We start from the raw sequence: 9,944 nt of genomic DNA on the forward strand, positions 1-9,944 counted from the left end.
ATTAGTTTTATAATAACATTAAAATATATTACTAAATTTGTAAAATTGATATAAACAAAATTCAAATCTTTAACGATACTCTATTAATTCATAATCAATTCTAATGAAACACAGCCTGTAAATGTCTTTATAAGAAAGTTGCCTTAATCATCATATTGCTTTACACTGTTAAAAATGTCATGAAATTTAATTTTTACTTACACTACATATTTAAATTACATAAATTAAATTCAATTTTATGATACTAAATTAAAAATGTATTTGCAACTGAAAATATTTGTATACATGTACATGAAATTTAGTGTACTTTTCATAAAATTTTACGGAGTTTAGTACATTTTTCATTAAATTTTATGTAGATTTACATGAAATTTAATGTAATTAAGTTACTTACAACTTCATTTTCATTAACAACATTATTAAATATTTTTAATGTACCTGCTTGAAATTTGCTTCCATTACATGTAAAGGAAGTAAATTTCTATTTTTTTAACAGTGTACATTACAATGCAAAATATATTTTTTATATATAATTTTATATAATTATATATAAAACATTTTTTCCCAGGCATATTATTTGTCCATTTTCAAATTATGCTTTGGTTTAAAATGTTACGTATTTTTCATATTTTTTGAAATATGTTTTTTGAAATATGCTGTAATTATATTTTCTGCGGTAATTAAAAGGGGACATCCTGTATGTAATGGTACATTTGAATTAACAGAACATGATTTAAATATAAACAATTTTATATGATTTGATTATATAACATTAAAAATATGTAAGTAAAATTTTTAAAATTTAGTGTATCATATCTTTAAATATTAATTTTGTAATGTTATTTTTATTTTGCATAATATATTAATAACTTTAAAAAAATAAAATATTAACATCTTTACAATATTATAGTCTGATTGATGCATCATTCTATATACATTATATTATTTTTTTATTTATATACACATTATATACGGTTATAGGTATATATACAGATTTTTTTCTATATACATTATATTATATTATTTTATTTCTTATTTTTTATTTACTCTTTAACGTTAGTCCTTTCTTGAAATTTTGAATATCTATTTGTAACGTGCAGACATTGACAATTAAATCTTTCGAGACCTTTTTTATAGAACTTTCAGTCACGGATTTTGATATTAGTAACAATTGATACATTAAATTAGTAGCACATACCTCTGTTGATCTATTTGATATCCAAGAGCTTGCCAGTTTGTACTGTCATTAGGAGAACTTACACCCGAAACATTGTGAGCAAGGAATTGTATTATGACATCCTTATTACTTCCTTCAGAACTTGATATATATTCATTAGTTAATATTATTTAATTTGTTCATAAATATAACATTCAAATCATATTTGTTAAATGTTTGACTCAAAATTATAAATATAATTAATCATTAAATGTTCAATTTTGTTGCTTTAATTGCTTATAAGAATATACTAATAATTAAAAGAATAAAATATATTGATATTAGTTTTATTTACTTCTGTTGATCTTCTTGATTTCCAAGTATTTGCCGAGATTTACTTTCACGATGATAACTTGTAGCCAAATTTTTTGCAGCTGCAGATTGTTACATCGTTCTGTATACATTATTACCTACAATTTCTACATTAAATCTCAAATATTCATTTACATGATATTGATATTGAGATTTTAAGTCATTTATTTCTGTGTTGCTATAAAATATGCCAATAGTGTAATTGCTGCGATTATTGCAGCTTAAGTATTTCATATCGATTGCGAAATGTTGAAGTAAATTAAGTAATATAATACATTTGTAACATATTAAAAGTATACATAATATATTAATAACTTAAGAAAAAAAAGTTAATATTTTTATTACATAACAGTTATCTTTGTTGATCTTGATGTCGAGGAGTTTGCTTATTTATGTCGTGATGGGAACTTGTGCCTGTATTTTCTTCGAGTATAGATTATTGTCCCATTCTGTTCATGTTATTATCTTCAAGTTGATACTTCGAATTACATATTTTTGAAAATAAATGTGTACCTTAAAGGATGTATTCCGTAAAATATGCTTATTTTAAGATTGCAATGTTTACAACATACATTAAATTCTTTCTTAATTTCAAAATATTGCGATAGAGATTTATCCACAATTTTTTTCGTACAGTATTTTTATTTCTTTTATTTCTTGACTATGGATTCATAGATGCGCCCTTATAAGTAGTATTTATACTTGATGAAAGAAACTGTCACAAAATTTACATTTTTCTTTGTATAAGTCTATTTTGTCGAAATATCGCCATATCAAGTCATTATCGTTTTCCCATTTTAAGCGATCTTCTTCATTCCATATGTCGTGCTGATGGTATAAATGACCCTTTGCTATTATTATCACTCTTATATTTCAATCTTAGAAGCTTGATCACAACCATCTATTGGCATTGTACAATAGAATCGCTTATTTTAAAAAAATATTTTCACACCCAATTCTTGTCTAATCTTTCTGGAATTCCATTATATCCACACAGTCGCGATATATTATTAAATACGAAATAGCGATTATGTTAAAGAAAATATTCAGAGAAACTGTTTAAAAAAGGTCAATGAGAAGAGAGAAAGAAAGAGAGAGAGAGAGAGAGAGAGAGAGAGCGAAACATGAAATTTTTCATTAAAATGTAAACATTATTGTATTGATTGAAAGTTTCAATTAAGAGACATGAAGTTTCGTTTCTGCTTATTTGATTTGAATTAAACATTTAAATTAAAATTAATATTATTTATTTATATTAAGGGGGAGATGAGGTGAAAGTCGCGTGGAAAGTTGTATTCCTTGAATTCGTCCACTTCATACCTCTCTCCCTGTCTAAAGTTATCTGACTCTTCATGTAAAGCAGAAAAATAATTATTAACTTTGACTGTTAATAACTTTTTAAAGAATAACGAGCGACGGCTAAAACCTATTCAATATTTAACGAAAATGATGTTAAAACTCAAGAAAAGTAAAATTTAAACGTTATTCCAATCACATTGTGTTTATTTCTGAATTGTATTTTAAAAGTACGCAATTCCATTAAGTAAAGTATTTCTATAAATTTATAAAAACTTTAGGATTCCTATACAAACGAGCTACTTTGTAGCGTCGCAATCGAAAACGCCTCGTAGGAGCCCTTAAAATCACAAAAATTACTGAACATACTTTAAACATTGTAGAATATAGAAATACAATGGCTTTTTAAAATTTTTATTTTTAACATATTTAAAAAAATCGCAAAAAGCTGACATCCAAGAAACTTTTATGCGGTTAAAGGTGCAAAAGGGATATTTTAAACTTTGAATAAATGGCAGTTTATATATATAGTATATATATAATATATACATATTATATATATAGTATATATATATATTAGGTGTTGGAATTAATTCGTAGCGTTTTTTAATGAAAGAATGTTATTTATTTCACATGAGCATTAAAAAATACATTAATGAAAGTACTTCCCATCACTTGTAAAACGCTACGAATTAATTCCAACACCTAATATATTATATATATATATATATATATATATATACAATTTATAATTATATATACATATAAAAGTCCCGTTTAAAAAAAAAAAACCTTAGAATATACAGTACCTTCTTGGGGTTCCCTGGATTTCAAGTGACCACGAAGGATTAAAAGTTCAAATATTTCAAATATATTTTAGATATTGAAATATTTTTAAGAGAGTCATCCTAGTTATTCAGAATTTTCAGATTTTTCAGGATTTCTAAGAATTTTCGACTTAGTAACATTCAAAGATTTCATTATATGAAAACTTGAAAAAATCGAGCAATTATTGAACTATCCATAAAATTAAATATAATTTAGAAGTTCTCTATTATCAATCTTTTATTATTGTTTATTTAAATCGTCATTTATAGGAAACAAGAATTAGCTTTACAGGAAACAAGACTGACCTAAAAAGCAATGTTTAAAGCGACATTAATGCGGAGATTTGAGGTGACGCAGGAAATTATTGACCTTCAGCTATCACGGCTTATTGTGGCGGGTAAAATGGACGATTACGCGAGGATTTAACGCGACAGCAAATCTCTCGCCTTGAGCGCTCATGATGTCAGACATGCGTAACGAGCGCATCTCGTAAAACGTACAAGTGCCGGCGGTATCGTAAATCAAGGAAGGGGAGGGTCCAGCGATTGTGGAAAGGAGATGCATCCGCGGTTACGTGCGAATGAGACGGAGACGAGTGAGCGAGGGGGACAAGAGGACGGAAGAGCTGATAAATAATTTACCGAACGCCGCTCGGCGACGCCGGCGGCCCTAATGGATTATAGACATGCCAGTGCAAATATTATTGCAAGCTAACGGAATCGTACAGTGACGCCCAGCGCGGTGCCATTGGTCCATCCGTGTCATCTCGATACGCCCGCGTCGTCTGCTCCAATCGGAATGCTGGGCTCCTCTCGCCGCTGTATCCTCGGATTCAGAGATGCCTGAAGCGAGAATGTCGAATTACCAAGCAATTTTGTAATCGTTACTCGTGTTCGCCACTACTCTTTCTGTGTTTCTATCGTAATTCCAAATCTATCGTAAACTGAATGTTTTCAGATTTCTTATCTTTTATCTCGATTTGACTAATTTTCATTCTTATTGAAGGAACCTTTCTAATAAACAATAACATAACATCAATAATATAATTTCACATTTAACCGTTTAATTGTTATGCATATGTGTTATGTTACATTTATTGTTGAGCGTGAAATTATAATATTGTTATGTTATTGTTAATTAATTGGTATTTACTAAATTAAGAAAAAAGTTGAAAATGTAAATTGAAAAATCTTTTCAATTCTTTTAATTTTCAAATATTTTAAAATTTTTATATTCTTTGTATGGAAAGTATAATCAAATCAGTTCTAAATAATCCGAATATAATATCATTAATTAAGGCCGGTTTTTTATTATTCATAGTCAGTTCTTATTTCAAGATCGTCTTAAGTAATGATCTAAAATATTAATATTGATTTGTGACATCTTAAGATTGTCTTAAAATCCAACTATAAATATCGGCCTAAGTGTACTTATGCGAATATTCTCAAACAAATTACTTCTGTTGTTTCTTCATTAAAGCTAATTTAATTTCCTTAATCTCCTTAATCTAATTGCGTTGATTAAAATTTTTTAGTATGATTTATTTCATTGTCTTTAATGAACCTTCGTCTCTTCCGGCACAAAGGGCAACAAAGGGATTATTGCTGCAGTATAAGGCTCCACGTATGCGTCTGCGTTTTGTACCGTCATCCGACCTACAACGGCGTGTATACGCAATGGCAAGGTACAAAAAACAGCAGCGTACGTAACGCGATGACATTAAACATCAGAACTCGTAAAAGCGGCTCACTCTGGTATAATCGGCGTCTGGAGCCGCTGGAAGGATTTCCATCGACCTCACGCGTTCGTAAATAAAGCGTCATTGGGTGCGCGGTGGGTCCGCTCTATGTTTAGTTTAGGCGGTTTCTCAGATTTCCAGGATCACCATGAAAAAAGAAAATGCATGAGAGAGAAAGAGAAAAGGTCAGGCTCTCCATTACTGCTGAATCATTCCACGCTCGCAGTTCCAATCCGATTCCTGTTGTCTTGATAAGAAAAGAAATCGCGATAAGTGTCTTATTTTCTGAACTATAATATTAATAATGAAAAAAAAAACGAAAGTAGCATTAATTTCACTTTTCAATTATAATAATTATAATAATCTACTTTTCATTTTCTTATTCTGAGTTTCTTGTAAGCTAATAAATCTGATTCTTCGGAAATTTTTGAAAAAACTGCATTTATCATATGTATTTATTTACTTATTTTTCATGTATATACAACATTTTGATGAGGCATTTTTAAATAAAGTTTAATTGGTCGACTATCAATTTGGAGAAAAATTAAAAATCAGATTATATATATAATTTGTTTACTATGTATTATAATATTATAATATAAATTCATGTAACTAACGGATAGACGTTCGACGGGAGAAGAGAATGGCGGCCGAAGGTGTTACGGGCGACGTCGCCGGCATAAACATCTGTTCCCTGTCTTTTCCTACTGAATCACCACGATTTCTGTCACTCCTTTCGTTTTCTCCGGGATGATGAATCGCCTGTCGTTAGTGGCTGCCACGCGGTTCGTGCATTCCCCTTGCATACGTTCCTCAGCATGTATATGTATTTATATCTGAATAGAACCGAATTCTCTCGATAGTGCGCATTTATTCAGTTTTATCGCCGGTAATAAACCGTTCCATGGCTGAATTATAATTCTCTTTCTCTTTTCTACAATGGACTAAGGTACGTGATTAGGTACTTGGAGAATCATTGTGCCAATTCCAGTATGAATCCGCGATGAAGTGACCATGTGGATTGAGAGACGTTATGGATGGAAATAGAAATGTGAAAAATTCGCTATGGAAAGCTGATGCTTGTGTTTTAAGCGAATTATCCTCCAAAATTTCTTTATTAAAAAAATAAAATATATACAGAATGATACATATATTCGTACAGAGCACAATGATATATACATATAATATGTATAGAATATGAAATAAAATAAATGAATATATGACTATTAGTTTCATCATTACTCCCAAAAAAATTAGAGTCCAATAATTTCAACCAAATGTTTAGAGGTAATATAACCGAACATAATTTTATCTTTATAAATATTTATTATTTAGTAAGTATTACCGTTGGTAATATCGTTTCCTAATATTTACTGAATATTTGTGTGAAAAAAAAATGTAAAATTATGTTTAATTATATATTATCTGAATACATTTGATTGAAATTATTTCACTCAACATTTGGTAACTATAATCAGACATTTTTTCCAGTGTAGTGTTGACTAAAATTTAAGTTCATTATCATGCTGTTATGTTTTTTCTCTATGATATTTAAATGTGTAGGAAATGTCATATACTTAGTATACTTTTACATGATACATAATTTTTTGTTAGTATCTTTGGGTAAAAGACTTGTGCTACTCCTTTTAGCAATCTGACACAACATGATATATTAGTTGTTTAAATAGATATTTTCACCCAAACGTGTCCGGCAAATTTATAATTCATAAGTAATAAATTTAGATCTCAGTGAATACCAACTAATAGTAACAAAATGTGTTAATTAAAATTTTCCACTCAAAAATATACATATAACTGTTGCGATGCATTACAATATGTATTATACTACAGTTATTTTGTTGAATGGAAAATTATATTACATATATGTTATTACTAGTTAGTTGGCGCAATATTTGCTGGGGATATAAATAAAAATCGTTTGGCATAAAAAGTTATTACTCATTTTATATACGAGATTAAGTGCACAATGTCTCGTGAAAATTTATAATTGTTATTTATTTTTCTGGACTAATTGTCCCGTTTTTCAAGACGCGACAAGGCGCGGCTTGTTAAATTGACAAATCAGGTCGCGCCGGCTTTTAGTCATAATAAATCATTGGTACAAGCAATTTTTACCGTGACGTTCCACTCCGTTCTCCCGAAACTCGAAAAAGTATCAGCACCGCGACATGGACACGATGCGGTCGCTGGCAGCTCATTAAGTCGCGTAATGAGGTCGTCCCTACAGTTAATTATCCCAGAGACGGTTTTCAATGGTCGTGTTCCCATTCCCTTTTCTCTCTCTCTCTCTCTCTCTCTTTCTTCTTTTTTTTCTTTCCTGTTGAAATCGCGTCTTGTCCCACCCACTGGGGACCGAGAGCGTAAAATGATTCCACGAACCATTCCAGCCCGATTGACGACACTCTAAATCACCCTCGCGGGAAAGTACTCATTTTCTTCGTTTCCGGTATCAAACGGGCGTGTAAAAGCTATGGCCGAACTGAAAATCAGATTATCGATTTTAGCAGTGATGTAAATTTTGTAAACACTTCGAGACGCACGAACTTTGATTCGACACGATTCTAACTCATGACGGTTGCAAATTAATCCTCCACCAGCAATGTTGCACCGAGAAGAAAGTTTGGTAGTAACTACCAAATATTGAATGAAATAATTTCAAATGTTTTAGTTAATGTAACGAAAAGTAATTTTATTTTTCTAAATATTTAGTAATTATTATCAAACGCTTGGTTATACTATATTATTATGTTTGATAATACTTACTATTTCTAAATATTTAAGAGTAAAATCTTTTTGTTATATTAACCGGACATTTGATTGAAATTATTTCACTCAACATTTGATAGCTATTACTAGACTCTTTTTTTCAGTGTAAACTTTAAGAATGTTTGGGTTACAAAACATTGTTAAAACTATAAAAATTTCTATTATAAATAACTATATAAATTATTCTATTATTACGCTTGAATATCTGTATATAAAATTTGAGTACAATTCTCTTATTGATTTAAAAGTTAATAAAAGTTAATTAATTTTTTTGTTAGAAATTGATTTTAAAATCGCATTTTGTAATATTTATTTGCAAATTTGATTGGAAAATAGCGTTAAGAATTATCAAATTTTGAATATATATTGATCAAAAAATAATAAATATTCATGCGAAAATTTATTTGGATTCATTTATTCGTTTAAAAGTTATTAATCTAAAACTGCAGAGAGGAAAATATAATTTTTGCTGCATAAAATCATTATAAGTCAAATTATTTGTTTTGTATTTGCAATTTGTTTCAGGACATATTCATAAATTAAGTATCAAAATTTTTGGCTGATATTAACTTATTTTGATTATTCTATGATAACGTAAATCTTCCACAAGAACATAAAATCTTTTTTCAAATTTTTATGCAATCCGAAGTAATATAAAAATTTGCACTGAAGTTTGAAAACCCTGTGGACGAAGGATAAAAATTTCAAATCGCTAACAGAGAATTAATTTTACGAAACGACAAAAACGTCAAGAAGTTTTATACGAGCGGAGTACTAGTAATTTGATATTTTTCTTAATTAATTTCTCCCATAAAACATATTTTATTCTGGAAATCACTTCGAAGAGCGCATTCTATTTTGAGATGCATAAATTTACAGGGAAAATGCGATAACCACCGCATCTATCTCTCTTAGTTCAATAACTTCGGCTGTCCATTTTCTCAACTCTGGAAACGACCGCCAAAAGCGATCTTAATAAATGCATATCACAGATATACTTATACGTGCCTAACATCCTGCCGCGGACACGTGCATCTTATTTACGCAGGATTCGGAGCGAAACCGAGAGTGTCCTGGCGCCTCCGTCAATGATTTACACGTCAAGGGGGCGGACGCGTTACCGACGCGGAAGGGTGTTCCAGCTGAGGGTGGAGATTACAGATGCGGCTTCTCGATGGTGAAGCGGCTGGCCGACTTCCTTGTTATTACGTGGTCGAATAAATTGCTGTTTGCTTCTTTTGCGGGATGTTTTCACGGATTAAAGTGGATCATACGGACGCGACGATGGGATACAAAATAACATCACGTTCGCGACATGTGCCGGCCGGTTCGCCGCTGGCGTAAGAAAGATGAATCGGCTGCCAGATAAAAGCGGAGCTGGGCGTCGACAGATATTAAAACGAGGTATTAAGATATAATAAAATTTAATCAATAAATTAATAATATTAATGACATAAATATGCGATTAAACATTATATTTAACAAAATATTTAAATAATTTAATAATTAAATGTTTAATAAAATATTAAAAAATTAAAGATGCGTGGTCTATACACTGAAAAAATAAATTTAATTTAAAAAAATTTGTTTGAATAAAGTTCTAAGTAAATATTCACTAGATTGTAAACATATATTTATTTATATCAAAACCATTAATTTAACTAATTTTTTATTGAGTAAATATTTATTTGCAAGTAAATATTTACTTAGTATTGTTCAAAGAAATACGTATCAAGATTTAGTAAATTCTTTTATAATAAAAAGAAT

The sequence above is a fragment of the Acromyrmex echinatior genome, chromosome 1, assembly GCF_024713525.1.
Source record: "Acromyrmex echinatior isolate Ae372 chromosome 1, ASM2471352v2, whole genome shotgun sequence".
Taxonomy (NCBI): Eukaryota; Metazoa; Arthropoda; class Insecta; order Hymenoptera; family Formicidae; genus Acromyrmex; species Acromyrmex echinatior.